This window comes from Oncorhynchus keta, unplaced genomic scaffold (genome assembly GCF_023373465.1).
Source record: "Oncorhynchus keta strain PuntledgeMale-10-30-2019 unplaced genomic scaffold, Oket_V2 Un_contig_3683_pilon_pilon, whole genome shotgun sequence".
Lineage (NCBI taxonomy): Eukaryota > Metazoa > Chordata > Actinopteri > Salmoniformes > Salmonidae > Oncorhynchus > Oncorhynchus keta.
The window spans coordinates 1-14,927 of record NW_026287375.1 but is presented as its reverse complement, the minus strand read 5'-3'; the positions used below and the strand labels follow the sequence as shown (position 1 = coordinate 14,927).

At 41.9% G+C, this 14,927-nt stretch overlaps 2 long non-coding RNA genes across 5 annotated transcripts; both read right to left on the bottom strand.

Moving 5' to 3' along the window:
- Positions 1-7,088: 7,088 nt before the first annotated feature.
- LOC127924116 (uncharacterized) lies at positions 7,089-8,166 on the bottom strand. Its single transcript, XR_008116805.1, has 4 exons — positions 7,825-8,166; positions 7,518-7,619; positions 7,262-7,363; positions 7,089-7,171 (listed from the first exon to the last, which is right to left on the bottom strand). It is a non-coding gene; the product is annotated as an uncharacterized LOC127924116 (long non-coding RNA).
- Positions 8,167-10,344: 2,178 nt separating this feature from the next.
- Positions 10,345-14,225, bottom strand: LOC127924114 (uncharacterized). 4 transcript variants are annotated; one of them, XR_008116803.1, is made up of 3 exons: positions 13,599-14,225; positions 13,325-13,356; positions 10,345-10,457 (listed from the first exon to the last, which is right to left on the bottom strand). It is a non-coding gene; the product is annotated as an uncharacterized LOC127924114 (long non-coding RNA). The 4 variants fall into 4 exon arrangements; XR_008116801.1 differs by lacking the exon at positions 13,325-13,356 and adding an exon at positions 12,352-12,383; XR_008116804.1 differs by lacking the exon at positions 13,325-13,356 and adding an exon at positions 12,256-12,287.
- Between the last annotated feature and the right edge of the window lie 702 nt (positions 14,226-14,927).

Below are 14,927 nucleotides of genomic sequence, written 5' to 3'. Positions count from 1 at the left end.
GTACGGTGATCATGTCTTTAAGGTACGGTGATCAGGTCTTTAAGGTACGGTGATCATGTCTTTAAGGTACGGTGATCAGGTCTTTAAGGTACGGTGATCATGTCTTTGATACATGTCTTTAAGGTACGGTGATCATGTCTTTAAGGTACGGTGATCATGTCTTTAAGGTACGGTGATCATGTCTTTAAGGTACGGTGATCATGTCTTTAAGGTACGGTGATCAGGTCTTTAAGGTACGGTGATCATGTCTTTAATAGGTACGGTGATCATGTCTTTAAGGTACGGTGATCATGTCTTTGGGTACGGTGATCAGGTCTTTAGGTACGGTGATCAGGTCTTTAAGGTACGGTGATCATGTCTTTAAGGTATGGTGATCATGTCTTTGGAGGTACGGTGATCATGTCTTTAAGATACGGTGATCATGTCTTTAAATTACGGTGATCATGTCTTTAAGGTACGGTGATCATGTCTTTAAGGTACGGTGATCATGTCTTTGACGGTGATCATGTCTTTAAGGTACGGTGATCATGTCTTTAAGGTACGGTGATCATGTCTTTAAGGTCGGTGATCATGTCTTTAAGGTACGGTGATCAGGTCTTTGTGGGTGATCATGTCTTTAAGGAGTACGGTGATCATGTCTTTAAGGTGATCATGTCTTTAGGTACGATCAGGTGATCATGTCTTTACCACTCGGTGATCATTCTTTAAGGTACGGTGATCAGGTCTTTAAGGTACGGTGATCATGTCTTTAAGGTACGGTGATCATGTCTTTAGGACGGTGATCAGGTCTTTGGACACACGGTGATCATGTCTTTGGGTATCATGATCATGTCTTTAAGGTACGGTGATCATGTCTTTAAGGTACGGTGATCATGTCTTTAACCCTACAGGAGTGATCATGTCTTTAAGGATACGGTGATCATGTCTTTAAGGTACGGTGATCATGTCTTTACAGGTGCGGTGATCATGTCTTTAAGGTACGGTGATCAGGTCTTTGGATCGGTGATCATGTCTTTAAGGTACGGTGATCATGTCTTTAAGGTACGGTGATCATGTCTTTGGGACGGTGATCATGTCTTTAGACCCTACGGTGATCATGTCTTTAAGGTACGGTGATCATGTCTTTGCACCCTACGGTGATCATGTCTTTGCATACGGTGATCATGTCTTTACCCCTTCAGGTACGGTGATCAGGTCTTTAAGGTACGGTGATCATGTCTTTAAGGTACGGTGATCATGTCTTTAAGGTACGGTGATCATGTCTTTAAGGTACGGTGATCATGTCTTTAAGGTACGGTGATCATGTCTTTCTTTAAGGTACGGTGATCATGTCTTTAAGGTGCGGTGATCATGTCTTTAAGGTACGGTGATCATGTCTTTAAGGTATGATCAGGTCTTTAAGGTACGGTGATCATGTCTTTAAGGTACGGTGATCATGTCTTTGGGTACGGTGATCATGTCTTTAAGGTACGGTGATCATGTCTTTAAGGTACGGTGATCATGTCTTTAAGGTATCACGGTGATCATGTCTTTAAGGAGGGGTGATCATGTCTTTAAGGTACGGTGATCATGTCTTTAAGGTACGGTGATCAGGTCTTTAAGGTACGGTGATCATGTCTTTAAGGTCTACGGTGATCATGTCTTTAAGGTACGGTGATCATGTCTTTAAGGTACGGTGATCATGTCTTTTTAAGTGATGATCATGTCTTTAAGGTACGGTGATCATGTCTTTAAGGTACGGTGATCATGTCTTTAAGGTACGGTGATCATGTCTTTAAGGTACGGTGATCATGTCTTTAAGGTACGGTGATCATGTCTTTAAGGTATCAGGTCTTTAAGGTACGGTGATCATGTCTTTAAGGTACGGTGATCAGGTCTTTAAGGTACGGTGATCATGTCTTTAAGGTACGGTGATCATGTCTTTAAGGTACGGTGATCATGTCTTTAAGGTACGGTGATCATGTCTTTAAGGTACGGTGATCATGTCTTTAAGGTACGGTGATCATGTCTTTAAGGTACATCATGTCTTTAAGTCTTTTTAAGGTACGGTGATCATGTCTTTAAGGTGAACCCTCATGGTCTTTAAGGTACGGTGATCATGTCTTTAAAGGTACGGTGATCATGTCTTTGGTAAAAGGCACGACAGAAGATGAAACGTTCCTGTGTTTCCTTTTCATTAGTATATATTTACATATTACATATCTTTAATATATTTACGTTTCATTTGGAGATGTCTGTCGCGAAGGACACACACCTTTTTTGGGGGAGAAACTGACACTGTCAAACTATTGGCAGGGACTTGATGATGAAAGCCTTTACTGCTCTCCAATTGGCTGCGTCAGAGTTCTCATGCTAATGAGGCTCCCTTATTTCTGTCCAATGAACTGGAGGAAGGGAGAAACTCGCCAATCAACAGCCAACAAAGTACCATTCTATTTGAATTGAAGTGAATGTACATAATGTACATGTCTGTGAGATAATTTATCTTTCCTTGGATTCTTTAAGGTCCTTTTCCAAAACGATGGCTATAAACGGACGACATCATCTCTGACTTCTGTTTTTAATCAAAGTTACGATCACAGAGGTGATCGGCTATTGTCTTCGGGACTCACATATAGGGAGGGGTAAGTCCATTGACTCTAGAAAGAGAAGGAGAGACTTTTTACAATGCGGAGTGCACCAAAAGAGAGATTTCTCCAAACCAGTGGAGGCTGGCGGAGGGGAGGACGGCTCAAAATAACGGCTGGAACAGAGCGAATGGAATGGAATCAAACACATAGAAACTCTGTGTTTTGATTTATTTATTACCACTCTGCTCATTCCGCTCCAGCCATTACCATGAGCCTGTCCTCCCCAATTAGTGCCACCATCCTCCTGTGCTCCAAATTATATTTCTTCAGGAGGTGAAAAAAATAAAATACCAAACACACAGACACACACTGAATAATGTGTTAAGATGTCCCACAACCCCTCTGCCTGTCACCACACACACAGACACACACTGAATAATGTGATAAGATGTCCCAGGGGACAACCCCCTCTGCCTGTTACACCCTACAGGAGGAGGGAGACTGATTACACTGAGGAGGGAGGGGACTGATTACACCCTACAGGAGGAGGGGACTGTTACACCCTACAGGAGGAGGAGGGGACCCCCTCTGGAGGAGGGAGGACTGGTTGAACCCTACAGGAGGAGGGAGGGGACTGGTTACACCCTACAGGAGGAGGGAGGACTGGTTGAACCCTACAGGAGGAGGGAGGGGACTGGTTGCACCCTACAGGAGGAGGGAGGGGACTGGTTGCACCCTACAGGAGGAGGGAGGGGACTGGTTGAACCCTACAGGAGGAGGGAGGGGACTGGTTGCACCCTACAGGAGGAGGGGAGGGGACTGGTTGCACCCTACAGGAGGAGGGAGGGGACTGGTTGCACCCTACAGGAGGAGGAGGGGACTGGTTGAACCCTACAGGAGGAGGGAGGGGACTGGTTGAACCCTACAGGAGGAGGGAGGGGACTGGTTGAACCCTACAGGAGGAGGGAGGGGACTGGTTACACCCTACAGGAGGAGGGGGGGACTGGTTGCACCCTACAGGAAGAGGGAGGGGACTGGTTGCACCCTACAGGAGGAGGGAGGGGACTGGTTGAACCCTACAGGAGGAGGGAGGGGACTGGTTGCACCCTACAGGAGGAGGGGGGGACTGGTTGCACCCTACAGGAGGAGGGAGGGACTGGACCCTACAGGAGGAGGGAGGGGACTGGTTGAACCCTACAGGAGGAGGAAGGGGACTGGTTGCACCCTACAGGAAGAGGGAGGGGACTGGTTGAACCCTACAGGAGAGGGATGGGACTGGAGGGGACTGGTTGGTTTGTACCCTACAGGAGGAGGGAGGGGACTGGTTGAACCCTACAGGAGGAGGGAGGGACTGGTTGACCCTACAGGAGGAGGAGGGGACTGGTTTCACCCTACAGGAGAGGGAGGGGTTGAACCCTACAGGAAGAGGGAGGGGACTGGTTGAACCCTACAGGAGGAGGGAGGGGACTGGTTGAACCCTACAGGAAGAGGGAGGGACTGGTTGAACCCTACAGGAGGAGGAGGGACTGGTTGAACCCTACAGGAGGGGACTGGTTGAACCCTACAGGAAGGGGAGGGGACTGGTTGCACCCTACAGGAGGAGGGAGGGGACTGGTTGACCCTACAGGAGGAGGGAGGGGACTGGTTGAACCCTACAGGAGGAGGGAGGGGACTGGTTACACCCTACAGGAGGAGGGAGGGACTGGTTACACCCTACAGGAGGAGGGAGGGGACTGGTTACACCCTACACCCTACAGGAGGAGGGAGGGGACTGGTTGGCCCCTACAGGAGGAGGAGGGGACTGGTTGCAACAGGGGACTGGTTGAACCCTACAGGAGGAGGGAGGGGACTGGTTGCACCCTACAGGAGGAGGGAGGGGACTGGTTGCAACAGGAGGGGAGGGGACAATGAACCCACATATGAAATAAAATCCACGGACGGACAGACGGACAGAGCAGCCCTGAGAAATGTTAACAAGTCAAATATACTGTCAGGTGAAAATGATTAATTAAATCCATTAGCACAATTGTTTGCAGTCCCCATTCTGACAGACGTCATGATTGGACGTGTTGTTACGTTGGGGATTTATATACAGCACCAGTCAACAGTTTGGACACACCTCATTACAGGGTTTTTATTTTTTTACTATTTTCTACATTGTAGAATAATAATGAAGACATCAACACTAGGAAATAACACATATGGAATCATGTAGTAACCAAAAAAGTGTTAAACAAATTAAAATATATTTCATATTTTAGATTCTTCAACATAATAGATTGTCCTAACATAATAGTTTGCGGTGCTTTCGCTGTAAAGCACTTGTATTTCTATGAACATTTATAATGAGTATTCCTGTAAATTGATGTGGCTCTCTGCAAAATCACCGGATGTTTTTGGAACTAGTGAACATAACGCGCCAATGTATACTGAGATCTTTTGATATAAATATGAACTTTATCAAACAAAACATACATGTATTGTCTAACATGAAGTCCTATGAGTGTCATCTGATGAAGATCATCAAAGGTTAGTGATTAATTCTCTCTCTATTTCAGATTTTTGTGACTCCACTCTTTGCTTGGAAAAATGGCTGTGTTTTTCTGTGACTTGGCTCTGACCTAACATAATAGTTTGTGGTGCTTTCACTGTAAAGCCTATTTGAAAATCGGACACTGGTGGGATTAACAACACAATTACCTTTCAAAATGGTATAAGATACTTGTATGTTTGAGGAATTTAAATTATGAGATTTCTGTTGTTTTGAATTTGGCGTCCTGCACTTTCACTGGCTGTTGTCATATCGACCCCGTTAACGGGATCTCAGCCCTAAGAAGTTTTAAACAAATATATTTGAGATTTGAGATTCTTCAAAGTAGCCACCCTTTGCCTTGATGACAGCTTTGCACACTCTTGGCATTCTCTCAACCAGCTTCACCTGGAATGCTTTTCCAACAGTCTTGAAGGAGTTCCCACATATGCTGAGCACTTGTTGGCTGCTTTTCCATCACTCTGCGTTCCAACTCATCCCAAACCAACTCAATTGGGTTGAGGTCAGGTGATTGTGGAGGCCAGGTCATCTGATGTAGCACTCCATCACTCCCCTTCTTGGTCAAATAGTCCTTACACAGCCTGGAGGTGTGTGTTGGGTCATTGTCCTGTTGATAAACAAATGATAGTCCCGCTAAGCACAAACCAGATGGGATGGTGTATCACTGCAGAATGCTACGGTAGCCATGCTGGTTAAGGCCAAACCAGATGGGATGGTGTATCTGGTTAAGGCTGCAGAATGCTGTGGTAGCCATGCTGGTTAAGGCCAAACCAGATGGGATGGTGTATCGCTGCAGAATGCTGGTTAAGCTGATGGTGTATCGCTGCAGAATGCTGTGGTAGCTGTGGTAGCCATGCTGGTTAAGGCCAAACCAGATGGGATGGTGTATCGCTGCAGAATGCTGTGGTAGCCATGCTGGTTAAGTGTCCCTTCAACCTAAATAAATCACAGACAGTGTCACCATCAAGGCCTGATTCACACAGTCTCCTCTGACAGTGTCAAACCAGATGGGACCATCACACCACCTCCTCCATGCTTCACGGTGGGAACCACACATGCAGATGATCATCCGTTCACCTACTCTGTATCTCACGAATGCGGCCGTTGGAACCAAACATTTCAAATTTGGACTCATCAGACCAAAGGACAGATTTCCACCGGTCTAATGTCCATTGCTCGTGTTTCTTGGCCCAAGCAAATCTCTTCTTCCTATTGGTGCCTTTAGTAGTGGTTTCTTTGCATCAATGACCATGAAGGCCTGATTCAAATAGTCTCCTCTGAACAGTTGATGCTGAGATGTGTCTCTTACTTGAACTCTGTGAAGCATTTATTTTAGGCTGCAAACTGAGGTACAGCGAACTCTAATGTACTTATCCTCTGCAGCAGAGGAAACTCTGGGTCTTCCTTTCTTGTCGTGGTCCTCATGAGGCAGTTTCATCAGAGCACTTGATGATTTTTGCCACTGCACTTTCAAAGTTCATTTTCTGTACGGTTGACCTTCATGTCTTAAAGTAATGATGGGCTGTCGTTTCTCTTTGCTTATTTGAGCTGATCTTTCCATAATATGGACTTGGTCATTTACCAAATAGGGCTATATTCTGTATACCATTCCTAAGAAGGAAATAAATTCCACAAATGTACTTTAATCAAGTCACACTTATTATTTTTTTTTAATCCAGGTGACTACCTCATGAAGTTGGTTGACAGAAGGCCAAGAGTGTGCAAAGCTGTCATCAAGGCAACTGGTTAAGCTACTTTTAAGAATCATAAAATATAAAATATATTTTGATTTGTTTAACGTATTTTGGTTAAAACATGATTCCATATGTGTTCTCTGGTTCTTCAAGGCTATTAGTAACAAAGTGGCTCTTTAAACATTGAACCACAACAACGATCAACTGACATCAGTCTTTGAGTTTTCTCCAGTTCTTATGGGACTATATAGTATCAATATTGTGTCCTCTGATCTGTATAAACAACATATTGATTATCGATCTTGGACATGCACCAGAAATAGAAACAGTCCTTATTGTTATAGACAGTCTTTAACCTACAGTATCTTAGAAACAGTCCTTATTGTTACCTTTAACCTACAGTATCTAACATAGAAACAGTCCTTATTGTTATAGACATCTTTAACCTACAGTATCTAACATAGAAACAGTCCTTATTGTTATAGACAGTCTTTAACCTACAGTATCTAACATAGAAACAGTCCTTATTGTTATAGACTATCTTTAACCTACAGTATCTAACATAGAAACAGTCCTTGTTGTTATAGACAGTCTTTAACCTACAGTATCTAGCATAGAAACAGTCCTTATTGTTATAGACTATCTTTAACCTACAGTACTCTAGCATAGAAACAGTCCTTATTGTTATAGACAGTCTTTAACCTACAGTATCTAACATAGAAACAGTCCTTATTGTTATAGACAGTCTTTAACCTACAGTATCTAACATAGAAACAGTCCTTATTGTTATAGACTATCTTTAACCTACAGTATCTAACATAGAAACAGTCCTTGTTGTTATAGACAGTCTTTAACCTACAGTATCTAGCATAGAAACAGTCCTTATTGTTATAGACTATCTTTAACCTACAGTATCTAACATAGAAACAGTCCTTATTGTTATAGACTGATCTTTAACCTACAGTATCTAACATAGAAACAGTCCTTATTGTTATAGACTATCTTTAACCTACAGTATCTAACATAGAAACAGTCCTTATTGTTATAGACTATCTTTAACCTACAGTATCTAACATAGAAACAGTCCTTATTGTTATAGACAGTCTTTAACCTACAGTATCTAACATAGAAACAGTCCTTATTGTTATAGACTATCTTTAACCTACAGTATCTAACATAGAAACAGTCCTTATTGTTATAGACAGTCTTTAACCTACAGTATCTAACATAGAAACAGTCCTTATTGTTATAGACTATCTTTAACCTACAGTATCTAACATAGAAACAGTCCTTATTGTTATAGACTATCTTTAACCTACAGTATCTAACATAGAAACAGTTTCCTTATTGTTATAGATTTCTTAGCAGGTGACTACAGTATCCAATTGTAGTGAGCACTGAGACAGAACATTGCAGCTGGAGCTTATGACTTGCATGATGAGACCACTTTAAGTTTGGAGTGTTTGAGAGGACTTCGAGGGTATTGACGATGGGGGCAACTTGGCCTTCCATTCAGCTGGTGAGACAGTCTTTATTGACCTAGGAGTAAGAGGGGTCTAACATAGAAACAGTCCTTATTGTTATAGACTCTAGGTCTTTTCTAACCTAAAGATAAACAGACTAACAAGAAACAGTCCTTATTGTTTTAGACTGTCTTTATACCTGCAGTATCTAACATAGTTATACAGTCCTTACTGTTATAGACACTGTTTATACCTGCCACTAACATAGAAACACTTGTTGTTATAGACAGTCTTTAACCTACAGTATCTAGCATTTACAGTTTATTGTTATACCTATCTTTAACCTACAGTATCTACCATGCCACAGTCCTTATTTTATAGACAGCCACTGTAGTTATACCTGCCACTGTCGTATTTACACTGTAGTTAGTACCTTATTGTATTTACACCTGCCACAGTATCTAACATATACCTGCCACAGTCCTTATTGTTATAGACTCCCACTGTCTCACTCTTTAACCTGCCACTGTATCTAACATAGAATACCGGCCTGTCGTTTTTACACTGTAGTTATACCTACTGTCGTATTTACACTGTAGTCCTTATTGTTATTTACACTCTTTATACCTGCCACTGTATTTAACATAGAATACCTGCCACTGTTGTTATACACTGTCTTTATACCTGCCACTGTATCTAACTGTAGAAACAGCCACTGTCGTATTTACACTATCTTTAACCTACAGTATTTACACTGTAGTTATACAGCCTTACTGTTATAGACTATCTTTAACCTACAGTGTCTATTTACACTAGTTATACAGTCCTTACTGTTATCTACAGTCTTTATACCTGCCACTATCTAACACTGTAGTTATACCTGCCACTGTTGTTTTACACTGTAGTTATACCTGCCACTGTTCTACACTGTAGACAGTCTTTATTTACACTATCTTTATACCTAACATAGAAACAGTGTCATATCTACACTGACAGTTGTATACCTGCCACTGTCTAACATAGAAACCTGTCCTGTTGTTTTACACTATCTTTAACCTACAGTATCTAACATGCCACAGTCCTTATTGTTATAGACTATCTTTAACCTGCCAGTATCTAGCATAGTTAACAGTCCTTATTGTTATAGACTATCTTTAACCTACAGTATCTAACATAGAAACAGTCCTTACTGTTATAGACTATCTTTAACCTGCCACTATCTAACACTGTAGAAACAGCCACTTATTGTTTACACTATCTTTAACCTACAGTATCTAACACTGAAACAGTTATACCTGCCACTGTTATATATGTTTATACCTGCCAGTCTTTAACTGTCTTTATACCTGCCAGTATCTAACCTGCCACTTCCTATTTACACTGTAGTTATACCAGGTCACTGTAGTTATAGCCACTATCTGTTTAACCTGCAGTATCTATTTACATGGTGAGAGGGACCAGTTTTTACCTGTAGTTATACCTGCCATATATTTTGCCTGCAGGTGACAGTCAGGAGCCAATCCGTATTGAGCACTGAGACAGAACATTGCACTGGAGCTTACCTGACTGTCGTATTTACACTGTAGTTATACCTGCCACTTCCTATTTACACTGTGTTATACCTGCCACTGTGTTTTACACTGTAGTTATACCTGCCACTGCTTGACACTGTAGTTATACCTGCCACTGTCGTATTTACACTGTAGTTATACCTGCCACTGTCGACACTGTAGTTATACCTGCCACTGTCGTATTTACACTGTCTTATACCTGCCACTGTCGTATTTACACTGTAGTTATACCTGCTCCTGTCGTATTTACACTGTAGTTATACCTGCCACTGTCGTATTTACTGTAGTTATACCTGCCACTGTCGATTTACACTGTAGTTATACCTGCCACTGTCAAACACTGTAGTTATACCTGCCACTGTAGTTATACCTGCCACTGTCGTTATTTACACTGTAGTTATACCTGCCACTGTCGTATTTACACTGTAGTTATACCTGCCACTGTCGTATTTACACTGTAGTTATACCTGCCACTGTATTTACACTGTTTATACCTGCCACTGTCGTATTTACACTGTAGTTATACCTGCCACTGTCGTATTTACACTGTAGTTATACCTGCCACTGTCGTATTTACACTGTAGTTATACCTGCCACTGTAGTTATACCTGCCACTGTCGTATTTACACTGTAGTTATACCTGCCACTGTCGTATTTACACTGTAGTTATACCTGCCACTGTCGTATTTACACTGTAGTTATACCTGCCACTGTCGTATTTACACTGTAGTTATACCTGCCACTGTCGTATTGCCACTGTCGTACACTGTAGTTATACCTGCCACTGTCGTACACTTTACACTGTAGTTATACCTGCCACTGTCGTATTTACACTGTAGTTATACCTGCCACTGTCGTATTTACACTGTAGTTATACCTGCCACTGTCGTATTTACACTGTAGTTATACCTGCCACTGTCATATTTACACTGTAGTTATACCTGCCACTGTCGTATTTACACTGTAGTTATACCTGCCACTGTCGTATTTACACTGTAGTTATACCTGCCACTGTCGTATTTACACTGTAGTTATACCTGCCACTGTCGTATTTACACTGTAGTTATACCTGCCACTGTCGTATTTACACTGTAGTTATACCTGCCACTGTCGTATTTACACTGTAGTTATACCTGCCACTGTCGTATTACACTGTAGTTATACCTGCCACTGTCGTATTTACACTGTAGTTATACCTGCCACTGTCGTATTTACACTGTAGTTATACCTGCCACTGTCGTATTTACACTGTAGTTATACCTGCCACTGTCGTATTTACACTGTAGTTATACCTGCCACTGTCGTATTTACACTGTAGTTATACCTGCCACTGTCATATTTACACTGTAGTTATACCTGCCACTGTCGTATTTACACTGTAGTTATACCTGCCACTGTCGTATTTACACTGTAGTTATACCTGCCACTGTCGTATTTACACTGTAGTTATACCTGCCACTGTCGTATTTACACTGTAGTTATACCTGCCACTGTCGTATTTACACTGTAGTTATACCTGCCACTGTCGTATTTACACTGTAGTTATACCTGCCACTGTATTTACACTGTAGTTATACCTGCCACTGTCATATTTACACTGTAGTTATACCTGCCACTGTCGTATTTACACTGTAGTTATACCTGCCACTGTCGTATTTACACTGTAGTTATACCTGCCACTGTCGTATTTACACTGTAGTTATACCTGCCACTGTCGTATTTACACTGTAGTTATACCTGCCACTGTCGTATTTACACTGTAGTTATACCTGCCACTGTCGTATTTACACTGTAGTTATACCTGCCACTGTCGTATTTACACTGTAGTTATACCTGCCACTGTCGTATTTACACTGTAGTTATACCTGCCACTGTCGTATTTACACTGTAGTTATACCTGCCACTGTCGTATTTACACTGTAGTTATACCTGCCACTGTCGTATTTACACTGTAGTTATACCTGCCACTGTCATATTTACACTGTAGTTATACCTGCCACTGTCGTATTTACACTGTAGTTATACCTGCCACTGTCGTATTTACACTGTAGTTATACCTGCCACTGTCGTATTTACACTGTAGTTATACCTGCCACTGTCGTATTTACACTGTAGTTATACCTGCCACTGTCGTATTTACACTGTTATACCTGCCACTGTCGTATTTACACTGTAGTTATACCTGCCACTGTCGTATTTACACTGTAGTTATACCTGCCACTGTCGTATTTACACTGTAGTTATACCTGCCACTGTCGTATTTACACTGTAGTTATACCTGCCACTGTCGTATTTACACTGTAGTTATACCTGCCACTGTCGTATTTACACTGTAGTTATACCTGCCACTGTCGTATTTACACTGTAGTTATACCTGCCACTGTCATATTTACACTGTAGTTATACCTGCCACTGTCATATTTACACTGTAGTTATACCTGCCACTGTCGTATTTACACTGTAGTTATACCTGCCACTGTCGTATTTACACTGTAGTTATACCTGCCACTGTCATATTTACACTGTAGTTATACCTGCCACTGTCATTATTTACACTGTTTATACCTGCCACTGTCATTTACCTGCCACTGTTATTTACACTGGTTATACCTGCCACTGTCGTATTTACACTGTAGTTATACCTGCCACTGTCGTATTTACACTGTAGTTATACCTGCCACTGTCGTATTTACACTGTAGTTATACCTGCCACTGTCGTATTTACACCTTTGTGGTATACCTGCCACTGTCGTATTTACACTGTAGTTATACCTGCCACTGTCGTATTTACACTGTAGTTATACCTGCCACTGTCGTATTTACACTGTAGTTATACCTGCCACTGTCGTATTTACACTGTAGTTATACCTGCCACTGTAGTTATACCTGCCACTGTAGTTATACCTGCCACTGTCGTATTTACACTGTAGTTATACCTGCCACTGTAGTTATACCTGCCACTGTAGTTATACCTGCCACTGTCGTATTTACACTGTAGTTATACCTGCCACTGTCGTATTTACACTGTAGTTATACCTGCCACTGTCGTATTTACACTGTAGTTATACCTGCCACTGTCGTATTTACACTGTAGTTATACCTGCCACTGTCGTATTTACACTGTAGTTATACCTGCCACTGTCGTATTTACACTGTAGTTATACCTGCCACTGTCGTATTTACACTGTAGTTATACCTGCCACTGTCGTATTTACACTGTAGTTATACCTGCCACTGTCGTATTTACACTGTAGTTATACCTGCCACTGTCGTTGTTTACACTGTAGTTATACCTGCCACTGTCGTATTTACACTGTAGTTATACCTGCCACTGTCGTATTTACACTGTAGTTATACCTGCCACTGTCGTATTTACACTGTAGTTATACCTGCCACTGTCGTATTTACACTGTAGTTATACCTGCCACTGTCGTAACACTGTAGTTATACCTGCCACTGTCGTTTGTAGTTATACCTGCCACTGTCATATTTACACTGTAGTTATACCTGCCACTGTCGTATTTACACTGTAGTTATACCGGCCACTGTCGTATTTACACTGTAGTTATACCTGCCACTGTCGTATTTACACTGTAGTTATACCTGCCACTGTCGTATTTACACTGTAGTTATACCTGCCACTGTCGTATTTACACTGTAGTTATACCTGCCACTGTCGTATTTACACTGTAGTTATACCTGCCACTGTAGTTATACCTGCCACTGTCGTATTTACACTGTAGTTATACCTGCCACTGTCGTATTTACACTGCCTAGTGAAAGTCTACACACCCCTCGTACAGTCTTCACATTTTGCTGCACACCATTTATTAAATAATAATTTGATTAAAACATTTGATTAAATTGGATCATATTTTCAAGTATTGTGGTGGCAGCATCATGTTATGGGTATGCTTGTCATCGGAAAGGACTGGGGAGTTTGTTAGGATCTGAAAAATATGAAGGGAGCAGTCTTCTGAAACCTAACTCTGGGATAGAGTTGTCGGGTGTTCCTGATGGATCCAGTCTCTGTCACGCCCTGGTCGTAATATATTGTGTTTTGTCTTCATTTATTTGGTTAGGCCAGGGTGTGACATGGGTTTATTGTGGTGTGTTTTGTCTTGGGGTTTTGTGGGGTGTTGGGTGTGTGGCTTAGTTATCTAGCAAAGTCTATGGCTGTCTGGAGTGGTTCTCAATCAGAGGCAGGTGTGTATCGTTGTCTCTGATTGGGGGAACCATATTTAGGCAGCCATATTCTCTGAGTGTTTTGTGGGTGATTGTTCCTGTCTTTGTGTTTGCACCAGATAGGGCTGTTTCGGTTTTCACATTTCATTATTTTGTAGTTTCTTCATGTATAGTTTTTTTCCTTCATTAAAATATCGAGAATCATCATCACGCTGCATTTTGGTCCGACTCTCCTTCACCACAAGAGAACCGTTACAGTCTCAGTCCGGATTTAAATCTGCGTGAAAATCAGAGACGAGGTCTGAATATTTCTGTCCCATCAATGACTCTCAAATAAATGTACTAAACTTCAGTAATAATGACAAAAAGCAATGTTTAAATGTCGTCTCAAGACACACAGATGGAGGTATCGTATTCTAATTGTTGCAAGGTGATCACACCAAGCATTAACTCTCACTGTGAAGACATAAGCAATAAAGTAAACTATGTTTTTACATTTGTAATTCATTTGGAAAACCCTCAGATCCCAGCACATAAATATATGATATGACACTGGACTGGATTGTGGTCTCAACACTAGAATAGCCCAGATCACAGACCCAATAACCAATAACTGGACTGGATTGTGGTCTCAACACTGTAGAATAGCCCAGATCACAGACCCAGACCCAATAACTGGACTGGATTGTGGTCTCAACACTGATCCCAGATCAGACCCAATAACTGGACTGGATTGTGGTCTCAACACTGTAGTAGAATAGCCCAGATCACAGACCCAACAACCAATAACTGGACTGGGTTGTGGTCTCAACACTGGAGTAGAATAGCCCAGATCACAGACCCAACAACCAATAACTGGACTGGATTGTGGTCTCAACACTGTAGTAGAATAG